This window comes from Oncorhynchus masou, chromosome 3 (assembly GCF_036934945.1).
Source record: "Oncorhynchus masou masou isolate Uvic2021 chromosome 3, UVic_Omas_1.1, whole genome shotgun sequence".
NCBI lineage: Eukaryota > Metazoa > Chordata > Actinopteri > Salmoniformes > Salmonidae > Oncorhynchus > Oncorhynchus masou.
In genome coordinates this window covers 18,525,410-18,538,218 of record NC_088214.1, presented here as the reverse complement: position 1 = coordinate 18,538,218, position 12,809 = coordinate 18,525,410, and positions in this window count along the sequence as shown.

Below are 12,809 nucleotides of genomic sequence, written 5' to 3'. Positions count from 1 at the left end.
GGCTTCTCCGGGGGTACTCCAGGGCTTCTCCGGGGCTACTCCAGGGCTTCTCCAGGGCTTCTGCAGGGCTACTCCAGGGCTTCTCCAGGGCTTCTCCAGGGGTACTCCAGGGCTTCTCCAGGGCTACTCCAGGGTTCTCCAGGGCTTCTCCGGGGCTACTCCAGGGCTACTGCAGGGCTATTCCAGGGCTTCTCCAGGGCTATTCCAGGGCTTCTCCAGGGGTACTCCAGGGCTACTCCAGGGCTTCTCCGGGGCTACTCCAGGGCTACTCCAGGGCTACTCCAGGGCTTCTCCAGGGCTACTCCAGGGCTACTCCAGGGCTACTCCAGGGCTTCTCCAGGGGTACTCCAGGGCTTCTCCAGGGCTACTCCAGGGGTACTCCAGGGGTACTCCAGGGCTACTCCAGGGCTTCTCCAGGGCTTCTCCAGGGCTACTCCAGGGCTTCTCCGGGGCTTCTCCGGGGCTTCTCCGGGGCTACTCCAGGGCTTCTCCGGGGCTACTCCAGGGCTTCTCCAGGGCTACTCCAGGGCTTCTCCAGGGCTTCTCCAGGGCTACTCCAGGGCTTCTCCAGGGCTACTCCAGGGGTACTCCAGGGCTACTCCAGGGCTACTCCAGGGCTTCTCCAGGGCTTCTCCAGGGCTTCTCCAGGGCTCTCCAGGGGTACTCCAGGGCTTCTCCAGGGCTTCTCCAGGGCTCTCCAGGGCTTCTCCAGGGCTACTCCAGGGCTACTCCAGGGCTTCTCCAGGGCTACTTCAGGGCTCTCCAGGGCTACTTCAGGGCTTCTCCAGGGCTACTTCAGGGCTCTCCAGGGCTCTCCAGGGGTACTCCAGGGCTTCTCCAGGGCTACTCCAGGGCTACTCCAGGGCTTCTCCAGGGCTACTTTAGGGCTCTCCAGAGCTACTTCAGGGCTTCTCCAGGGCTACTTCAGGGCTCTCCAGGGGTACTCCAGGGCTTCTCCAGGGCTACTCCAGGGCTACTCCAGGGCTACTCCAGGGCTCTCCAGGGCTTCTCCAGGGCTACTCCAGGGCTACTTCAGGGCTCTCCAGGGCTCTCCAGGGGTACTCCAGGGCTTCTCCAGGGCTACTCCAGGGCTACTCCAGGGCTACTCCAGGGCTCTCCAGGGCTTCTCCAGGGGTACTCCAGGGCTACTCCAGGGCTACTCCAGGGCTACTCCAGGGCTTCTCCAGGGCTACTCCAGGGCTACTCCAGGGCTTCTCCAGGGCTACTCCAGGGCTACTCCAGGGCTACTCCAGGGCTCTCCAAGGCTACTTCAGGGCTTCTCCAGGGCTACTTCAGGGCTCTCCAGGGCTCTCCAAGGGTACTCCAGGGCTTCTCCAGGGCTACTCCAGGGCTACTCCAGGGGTACTCCAGGGCTTCTCCAGGGCTCTCCAGGGCTACTTCAGGGCTCTCCAGGGCTACTCCAGGGGTACTCCAGGGCTACTCCAGGGCTACTTCAGGGCTACTCCAGGGCTTCTCCAGGGCTATTCCAGGGCTACTCCAGGCAGAGCTAAATTCAGTTGGTAATACAGTAACAGAAAAAGGTTGGGAATGACAGCCATATAGCATTCAATCCCCCTAGGCGTCCAGAGAGACAGTCCAGTCTCAGAGTCTCACTTACCAAGAGCCTAACAATCTCAAGTGCACACCTGATGTCAGCCCTGAATTTTCTGTCCTGTCAGGGCAGTGACCAACAATCCAACAGGACGCTGCTGTACTACTGCTTTTTAAAATATACAGACACATCTGCTCGTCGGTGTGAAAGGTCTTTGTTGAAAACACAGCATATAGAGAAGAAAATAACGAAAATCCATTATAACCAAACAACCTTGCTCCAGGGACCGAACACACACACACACACACACACACACACACACACACACACACACACACACACACACACACACACACACACACACACACACACACACACACACACACACACACACACACACACACACACACACACACACACACACATACACACACACACACACACACACACACACATAAATAGGTCATAGTAATTTTTATTCCTGTTGCGTGCTTTTCTCACCTGGCTGGCTGGCGAGTCCCCGGGGTAAGTGACAAGAGGTCTGGGGAAGCGTGATGAGGGTTCTGGGGCTGACACACACAGAGGAGAGGGGCCGGAGGGCAAACCACCACCAACATCCGCATCAACATCACATCTTCATCTGAAGGTACCCGGGGGTGGTAACCATAGTGACAAACATAATACGGGGTCAACTCACTCACTAGTTAGATGTGAGGTACAGTCATTGTCACTCTCATAGCCACTCTACCTTAAACAGGTCTCTGGAGCAATACATTTGGGGCTAAGGCACTTCAGAAACAATCGGAAGCTTCTTTGCATGTTTGTTTAGACTTAGTTCATTGTGGATCAACATCAGGAATATGTTGAGTAGCGCACACCGAAAGCAAAAATCTGTGTTGTTATTGGACATGTTTAGGTGGTAAGCTAGTTTGTCAGAGAGCTCGTAGATTATCAGTCATCACTGGTCATCAGTCACACTGTCATAAAAAACACAGAGATGGCTATCAGCTGGCTAAAGCTCTGGGAGGAAGTGTGTGTACTGTGCTTATGATGACTTAGGCTGGAGTGTGCACGCGCTGTGATTAGTCAACATGTCTCAGCCATGTGTGTGTGCGGTGCACGTGGGCAACAATGTTGCCTTGCATTGTGTGCATGTGTGTGTGTGAGCGTGTCGTGTGAGTCTATATTGTCTACGGCAATATTGTCTGTAGAAATGACTATCCTGGGATAGTGAGTGTGTGTGTACACACCATTATCGCTCGAGTCACACCTCAGGTCTGCGTGTATATGAGCAAGCAATGATCACACACTCACCTCCGTCCTGCCCTGTCAGAGAGAGCAGAAAACCTCAGATGACAGAAGGGCTGCAGAGGAAATAAAGCCATGAAACATTGAGTGGATAGAGATAGGCTCAGTGGAGAAGAAAAGTAAAGCAGTCTTGCACGAGGAAGACAGAATGGCTCACAGGAGCCTATACCCTGTAGGTTGAGTCAGCTTGATGTACAGTACACCACCCTGAACAGGACACTAGTCTATCACAGGGCCTTAACCCCAACTTACAGTATACCCGTAATGCTGAGTGCCAAGCAGTGACACAATGGGCCCCATTTATACAGTCTTTGGAGTGACTCAACCGGGTTTTGAGCTCCCAACCTTCCGATGTCAGGGCAGACACTCTAACCACAAGGCCACTGAGTTGGTCAAGAGAAGGCTGTCCATACTCCATCTCCAGCTCAAATGAGGAACGTCAGCTTCTGCTATTTCACTGGCTGGTCCATTCTACAGGCCTGACCTAATCATCCATGCATGGGGCTGGGAGGGGGCTGGCTGGAGATGCAGCAGTGAGGACCTATAAAGAGAGGTAAAGGCATGGCTCAATTCATTTCAAGTGGCTGCCAACGTCTTATTGGTCTGTGGCTAAGTGGATCACTAAATGCCTCTATCAGAAGGCTATTGTTGCCAAGGCATGAAGAGGATATAATTGATATAGCCTATAAAGTTTATTGTGATGCTTTTACTTACTGCAGAACCAGATCAAATGTGAAGGGCACCACAAGATGTGAATTCTAAAATTGGTTTGAGTCGAAAATAGAACTGTGGTTTGGAGATGAAAACAAGAAACATTCCAATAACACAGTCAAAAGACAGTTAGGGGAGGGGAGGGAGGAAAAAATTCATCTGGAACATAAATTGCAAATCCTCATTTTATTCAGTGGTCTCAAATGGTATCCGCGTAACATCAAAGAATTTCCCGCACAAATGAAAGAAAGCCCAACACTGACAGGATTCTCCTCCTCCAATTACAAGAGGTCTCACTGAGGGGATTCTCTTCTCTCTTTTCTCCACTCACAGGTGAGCACATATACTCCCAGACCCAGAGAGAAGGAGAGAGGGGGGATAAAGGGAGGGGAAGAAGAGAGAGGGGGAGAGATAAAATAGGTAGGCGAGAGAGAGAAGTGAGAGGAGGGAAGAGAGATGGGAGAAAGGAAGGGAGAGGGGGATGGAGAGATAAGAAGTGAGATGGAGAAAGGAAGGGAGAGGGGGATGGAGAGATAAGAAGTGAGATGGAGAAAGGAAGGGAGAGGGGGATGGAGAGATAAGAAGTGAGATGGAGAAAGGAAGGGAGAGGGGGATGGAGAGATAAGAAGTGAGATGGAGAAAGGAAGGGAGAGGGGGATGGAGAGATAAGAAGTGAGATGGAGAAAGGAAGGGAGAGGGGGATGGATGGAGAGATAATGGAGTGAGAGATGGAGAAAGGAAAGGATGGGGGATGGAGAGATGGAGAAGAAGTGAGATGGAGATGGAGAGATAAGAAGTGAGATGGAGAAAGGAAGGGAGAGGGGGATGGAGAGATAAGAAGTGAGATGGAGAAAGGAAAGGAGAGGGGGATGGAGAGATAAGAAGTGAGATGGAGAAAGGAAGGGAGAGGGGGATGGAGAGATAATAAGTGAGATGGAGAAAGGAAGGGAGAGGGGGATGGAGAGATAAGAAGTGAGATGGAGAAAGGAAAGGAGAGGGGGATGGAGAGATAAGAAGATGAGATGGAGAAAGGAAGGGGGGATGGAGAGATAATAAGGATGGAGAAAGATAATAAGTGAGATGGAGAAAGGAAGGGAGAGGGGGATGGAGAGATAAGAAGTGAGATGGAGAAAGGATGGGAGAGGGGGATGGAGAGATAAGAAGTGAGATGGAGAAAGGATGGGAGAGGGGGATGGAGAGATAAGAAGTGAGATGGAGAAAGGATGGGAGAGGGGGATGGATGAGAAAGGAAGGGAGATGGAGAAAGGAAGGAGATGGGGGGATGGAGAGATAAGATAAGTGAGATGGAGAAAGGATGGGAGAGGGGGATGGAGAGATAAGAAGTGAGATGGAGAAAGGATGGGAGAGGGGGATGGAGAAAAGAGGGAGGAGGAAGGAGATGAGAGAAAAAGAGGGAGGAAGATAGAAGGTTAGCACCTCTAGGTCTGAGATGAGCATTTAACCTCCTTTAAAGGATGGATCAGCATTCCTAGCTAATGAGACCTGACATTGGCATTTAAAAAAACAACAGTAGCCAACACACACATCCTCCCACACAGACACAAAAATATTCCCGATATACAAATACAAAACCCAAGAATTATTCAATTGTTGGGACAATGCTGTTGCAAGCAGAAAACAGTCACGACAGACAAAACTAGCCACAGAATGTTTTTTAACAGGGAAGTTATTACAGTAAAGTATCATGAAATACTGAGCGGACAGAGGAGAACCTCGGATGAAAACATCCTTGGAGTCAAGAGGATTGTAGCTTTGTGGCAGTGCATTTGCAGATAATCTTTGGGACGAAAGTGAGTGAGATAGAAAGAGAGAAAGAGAACAAGAGAGAGAGGCAGAGAGAGAGGGGGGGGGTGAAAGGGAGAGAGCAAGAGGCAGAGAGAAACTTAGGAATAATGTGCACCACAGAACAGAGTGAAGGAAAAAAGACCATCAGAGACGCTTATCTGTGAAAGGCTTCTGCTACCCCACCAGAGGAATAAAGAGGTTTTAACCTCATTTCTGACATCATCCACCACTCTCACTGGGCCCGTCCACAGAGGCAGAAAGAACAACAAAAATAACGGGGGAGAAAATTAATCCCGTTTTAACATAAAAAAAACATCAGCAGCAGCTGTCTGTAATGAATGCATGTTGGTCAAGCCTGCACATCAACAGATATAGCCTTCACAAAGATAAAGTAGTGTCCCCACCATTATTCTTATTATTCACAACAGGTAGGCTATACACCGGATGGGTCTGGTGAGCCCTTTGAGCATTGTGGAAATGTATTTCAGTTGCATTATGATCACATATAAATGATAAGGGAACTGACATGGTTGCCTCAACACTGATCTGTTAGAAGGTAGATGTCATACCACTAGATGTTTCTATTCCAACAGGGATCACATAGGCAACACATACAACAAATGTATGTAGCCTACTCACTAAACTATACTTCGCTTTGGATGAAACTGCCTGCTAAGTTGCATATGTTTGTATATATAATGGTAAGAGAAAAGCTCAATGTAAAAATTGTATTCCCCTTAATGTCAATTTCAATCCATCTAACAAGGTCACTCACTGCAATGTCAAACATTCCAGTATCCCACTGAGTAGATGAGACAGAGGGTACATTTTGCCTTCTCCTCCATTTCCCTGGTAATATACCATAACATTTCTGCTTCCACTCTCCTCAGTAATGATTCTGGGGGAAATGAGTGGTTGATATAACAAAGCAGTATCCTGGTCCCATACTACAGTCTAGTACTTCCACGGCTACAGTGCCCCCTGCTGGGTCCAAAATGCCATCTCCACTCTCCAGCACTGGATGATGATGATGTTTTGCAGGTTTGGGTTGGATGGTGCCTGTCTGCTTTTGCAGGGTATTTGACAACTGGGCTTTATAGAAACATTTTATTGATTAATAATGTGTTATTTTCAGGAGGGAGCAAAATTCTGACTGTTGCAGATAGTTGTGATATTATGAACAGACTAACCTTTACATGACAGAGAAGCATGTTCAACATGTTACTACTATATCAGAAGCATCATTCCATTTTTTTTTAAATCGCGTTGGTGCTATTTTCGCAATGTGTGATGTGGTAAAAAAAATGTTTCCGCAAAACTCTAAACTCATAACACTTGTATTGCCCCCCATCTTATATTCAGAACCCTTTACTGTGCATTAATTTGGGTTTCACACATCTTCACACACCCCTGAGTCATTTATGCTAAATCAAAGTTTTATGTGAAATACCATGAGAACATTTTGTTTAGTCCCCAATGCATCAGATAATGATAGGCTCACAAATGAGTCATTTTAACTACAATTCAATCCAATAGCAAAGAATACAAAACACACATTTCAAAACTGTTCTTAAGAACTGAAAAGTAGGTGGTTAATATAATTTCCTGTGCAAACATTTTTATAATTTGTATCCAATGGCAGGTTGTGTTGAGAATGTCAGTCTTATAGTTTCATTATCTTTATACAGTACATACAGTACCAATCAGTTGTGTTGTGACAAGGTAGGGGTGGTATACAGAAGATAGCCCTATTTGGTAAAAGACCAAGTCCGTATTATGGCAAGAACAGCTCAAATAAGCAAAGAGAAACAACAGTCCATCATTACTTTAAGACATGAAGGTCAGTCAATCTGGAAAATGTCAAGAACTTTGAAAGTTTCAAGTGCACTTGCAAAAACCATCAAGCACTATGATGAAACTGGCTCTCATGAGAACCGCCACAGGAAAGGAAGACCAAGAGTTACCTCTGCTGCAGAGGATATATTTGCATCCCAAATAAACGCTTCATAGAGATCAAGTAACAGACACATCTCAATATCAACTGTTCAGAAGAGACTGCGTGAATCAGGCCTTCATTGTCAAATTGCTGAAACCTCTACTAAAGGACACCAATAAGAAGAAGAGACTTGCTTGGGCCAAGAATCATGAGCAATGGACATTAGACCGGTGGAAATCTGTCCTTTGGTCTGATGAGTCCAAATTTGAGATTTTTGGTGATACACAGAGTAGGTGAATGGATGATCTCTTCATGTGTGGTTCCCACCATGAAGCATGGAAGAGGAGGATGGTGCTTTGCTGGTGACACTGTGATTTATTTAGAATTCAAGGCACATTCATGGGTACCACAGTGATACGTCATCCCATCTGGTTTTGGCTTAGTGGGATTATCAGGTGTTTTTCAACAGGACAACGACCCAACACACCTCCAGGCTGTGTAAGGGCTATTTGAGCAAGGAGAGTGATGCATCAGATAGCCTGGCCTCCACAATCACCTGACTTCAATCCAATTTTTTACCTTTATTTAACTAGGAAGGTCAGTTAAGAAGAAATTCTCATTATCAATGATGGCCTACTGTAGACTTTAATAGAGGTGGTATTACATCATTCAACAGCAGCTCAAACATAGTTTAAAGTAGTAGAGGAAAATTTAAATATTTGGTGACTATAAATTGTTTTATAAAAAAAATTCAACCCAGTAACAAACAATGTTTTGGTAAATATCAAGAGTCATTTGATTTGAATCACTTCTATTAGTAACAATGAAGTAGACTTTACAGTAGTGTTTTCATACATAGCAAAAACAACCATTTACCTCATAAATCTAAAAGACTCATTGACTCCATACTTGTTAGAGTTCATTCTGGGTCATGTTCAGAAAGCATGAAACATAGTGAAACGCTATAAAACAAAGTAAAACAGGAATGTTCTATCTGTACTTGTTAAATTAGAAAACTCTCATTTTCCATTCTAAAATGTTTTGTTATGATGTGCCCTAATGAACACGACATTGAGGTGATCGATCTAAATCTTCCACAGCTACATTCCTCTTCCCATTGGTACTCGGTCTCCCTCTTGGCCTACTCTTTCCTATTCCCCTTCCTCTACTTGTGGTCCTCTCCTCTGCTGGGTTGAAGTCTGAGTCGCTGTTGATCTGCCTCACCCCCTCCTCCACTAACTCCTCAGTGTAACGGTTGTCTTGGGTGGAAAAAGGAGAGGACCAAAGTGCAGAGTGGTTAGTGTTCATCTTATTTAATAATAATCAAAACTGAACACTGAATAACAAAAACAACCGAAACAGTTCTATCTGGTGCAGACACACAAAGACTGAAAATAACCACCCACAAAACACAATAGAAAACAGGCTACCTAAATATGGTTCCCAATCAGAGACAACGATTGACAGCTGCCTCTGATTGAGAACCATATCAGGCCAAACACAGAAATAGAAAATCATAGAAAAACTAACAGACAACCCACCCAACTCACGCCCTGACCACTGGATGTCAGAAGGTGAATTCACCAATTTGTAAGTCGCTCTGGATAAGAGCGTCTGCTAAATGACTTAAATGTTAAATGTTAAATGTTAAGACGGCTTCAGGGCGCCCAAGAAAGTCTAGCAAGCACCAGGACCGTCTCCAAAAATTGATTCCGCTGCGGGATCAGGGCACCACCAGTACAGAGCTTGCTCAGGAATGGCAGCAGGCAGGTGTGAGAGCATCTGCACGCACAATGAGGCGAAGACTTTTGGAGGATGGCCTGGTGTCAAGAAGGGCAGCAAAGAAGCCACTTTTCTCCAGGAAAAACATCAGGGACAGACTGATATTCTGCAAAAGGTACAGGGATTGGACTGCTGAGGACTGAGGTAAAGTTATTTTCTCTGATGAATGCCCTTTCCAATTGTTTGGGGCATCCGGAAAAAGCATGTCCGGAGAAGACGAGGTGAGCGCTACCATCAGTCCTGTGTCATGCCAACAGTAAAGCATCCTGAGAACATTCATGTGTGGGGTTGCTTCTCAGCCAAGGGAGTGGGCTCACTCACAATTTTGCCTAAGAACGCAGCCATGAATAAAGAATGGTACCAACACATCCTCCGAGAGCAACTTATGAAATGCTTGTAATTATACTTCAGTATTCCATAGTAACATCTGACAGAAATATCTAAAGACACTGAAGCAGCAAACTTAGTGGAAATTAATATTTGTCTTATTCTCAAAACTTTTGGCCACAACTGTGCATCATTCCTGGAAGCTGAAAATGTCCCAGTTCTTCCATGGCCTGCATACTCAGACATGTTATCACGTGTGCTCCCTCTCCGGCCTCTAGGTCACCAGGCTGCTCATTATGGCGCACACCTGTCACCAGCGTTACACACATAATGAGACTCACCTGGACTCCCATCACCTCCTTGATTACCTGCCCTTTATATGTCACTCCCTTTGGTTTCTTCGTCAGTCGTCATTGTTTCGGTTGCTGTTTCATGTCAGTGTGCTGTTTGTGTTTCTTGTTTTGCTCATTTATTAATTAAATGTATTCACTCCCTGAACTTGCTTCCGACTCTCAGCGTGCATCGTTACACATGTCACCCATTGAGCATGTTTGGGATGCTCTGGATCGACGTGTACGACAGCATGTTCCAGTTCCCGCCAAAATCGAGCAACTTCACACAGCCATTGAAGAGGAGTGGGACAACATTCCACAGGCAACAATCAACAGCCTGATCAACTCTATGTGACGGAGATGTGTCGAGCTGTATGAGGCAAATCGTGTTCACACCAGATACTGACTGGTTTTGTGATCCAAGCCCCTACCTTTTTTTTAAGGTATCTGTGACCAACAGATGAATATGTGTCTTCCTAGTCATGTTAAATCCATAGATTAGGGCCTAATGAATTTATTTAAATTGACTGATTTCTTTATAAGAATTATAACTGAGTAAAATCTTTGAACATGTTGCATTTATATTTTTGTTCAGTGTGTATACACTTTTTTTACTGTCTTGGAGTTTGAAATGTACTAGCCAAAGCGGGCCATATGAAAGCTTGATCAACTGGCCCGGTGAGCTCCGCAGATGTTGCCGGGCCAGCAGGCAGCCCTGTCTGTCGAGCCCTGCTAATCCACTCCCTATACTCAATGTCATGTGCCAAAGAAAAAGCACCACCTGCTGGAGAAGACAGATTTTGGGCCCAGTTATCCCTCATGCTTTGCCTCTTCCTCTCTGGTGTGACTCACAAATTGCAGTTAATTACTATAGCTTCCGACTTGGATCAATCACAGTGGGCATACGACGTGATGAAGGAGTCTTTTATTGGAAATCTTGAAATCTTAAAACCAGATTAATTAGTATTTTTCATTCATCTTATTTTGGTTGACATCTGTTTTTTGGTTGAACTGATTACCACTTATCTAAATGCTACTAAATTAATAGACAATCTATATACAGCGCATTTGGAAAGTATTCAGACCCATTCACTTTTTCCACATTTTGTTACTTTACAACCTTATTCTAAATGGATTAAATAGTTTTTTTCCCCCCACCAATATCCACACAATACCCCATAATGACAAAGCAAAAACAGTTTTTAGAAATTAAAAAAAAATTTTTTAAATGAAACTGAAATGTCACTTTTACATAACTATTCAGACCCTTTACTCAGTACTTTGCTGAAGCACCTTTAGCAGCAGTTACAGCCTCAAGCCTTCTTGGGTATGACGCTACAAGCTTGCACACCTGTATTTGGGGAGTTTCTCCCATTCTTCTCTACAGATCCTCTCAACCTCTGTCAAGTTGGATGGGGAGCGTTGCTGCACAGCTATATTTAGGTCTCTCCAGAGATGTTTGATCGGGTTCAAGTCTGGGCTCTGGCTGGGCCACTCATTGACATTCAGAGACTTGTTCCGAAGCCACTCCTGCATTGTCTTTGCTGTGTGCTTAGGGTCGTTATCCTGTTGGAAGGTGAACCTTCACCCCAGTCTGAGGTCCTGAGCTCTCTAGAGCAGGTTTTCATCAAGGATCTCTCTATACTTTGCTCCGTTCATCTTTCCTTCAATCCTGACTAGTCTCCCAGTCCCTGCCGCTGAAAAACATCCCCACAGCATGATGCTGCCACCACCATGCTTCACCGTAGGGATGGTGTCAGGTTTCCTCCAGACATGACTCTTGGCATTCAGGCCAAAGAGTTCAATCTTGGTTTCATCAGACCAGAAAACCTTGTTTTTAATGGTCAGAGTTCTTTAGGTGTCTCACAGGCTGTTGTGTGCCTTTTTTTAAGGAGTGGCTTCCCGCTGGCCACTACCATAAAGGCCTGATTGTTGGAGTGCTGCGGAGATAGGAGAATCTTCCAGAAGGACAACCATCTCCACAGAGTAACTCTGGAGCTCTGTCAATGACAATTGGGTTCTTGGTTACCTCCTAGACCAAGGACCTTCCCCCCCGATTGCTCAGCTTGGCCGGGCGGACTGCTCTCGGAAGAGTCTTGGTGGATCCAAACTTCTTCCTTTTAAGAATGATGGAGGCCGCTGTGTTCTTGAGGACTTTCAATGCTGCAGATCTGTGCCTCGACACAATCCTGTCTCTGAGCTCTACGGACAATTCCTTCAACCTCATGGCTAGGTTTTTGCTCTGACATGCACTGTCAACTGTGGGATCATATATAGACAGGTTTGAGCCTTTCCAAATCAAACTCGGCCCATTTTAACTATTTTAGGAGTTGTGTTTGTTCATGAGTTGAGTTTGAGGTTTTTATTTGGCAGGTGTTGAAATACCAATTTTTTTTAAAGTAATGGTATTTGCAAGGTCATTCAAATCACAAATTTGTGATAGCTATAGGACCGCAGAGACTATCAGAGATGGTCCCTAATTTAGAGAATCTCAGATGCTATAAATGCTTTTGCTACAGACTACGGCAGTGTTTTTCATAGTTGCAGTCCACCCAATTGAAAAGTGCACATTCACTTCCCTAACATTTGTTCTAGGCTAGCAGTATGTAAGATAAACATGCACAATAATACAGGATACACTTACAAAAATGCACTACATTTAAGATGCAGTAAAACTGCAGTACAATTAAATAATGGTTGTTTAATTAATAAAACACTACATGACCAAAAGTATGTGGACACCTGCTTGTCGAACATCTCATTCCAAAATCATGGGCATTAATGTGGAGTTGGTCCCCCCTTTGCCGATATAACAGCTTCCACTCTTCTGGGAAGGCTTTCCACTAGATGTTGGAACATTGCTGCGGGACTTGCTTCCATTCAGCCACAAGAACATTAGGGAGGTCGGGCACTGATGTTGGGCGATTAGGCCTGGCTCGCAGTTGGCATTCCAATTCATCCAAAAGGTGTTCAATGGGGTTAAGGTGAGGGCTCAGTGCAGGCCAGTCAAGTTCTTCCATACTGATCTCAACAAATTATATGAACCTCCCTTTGT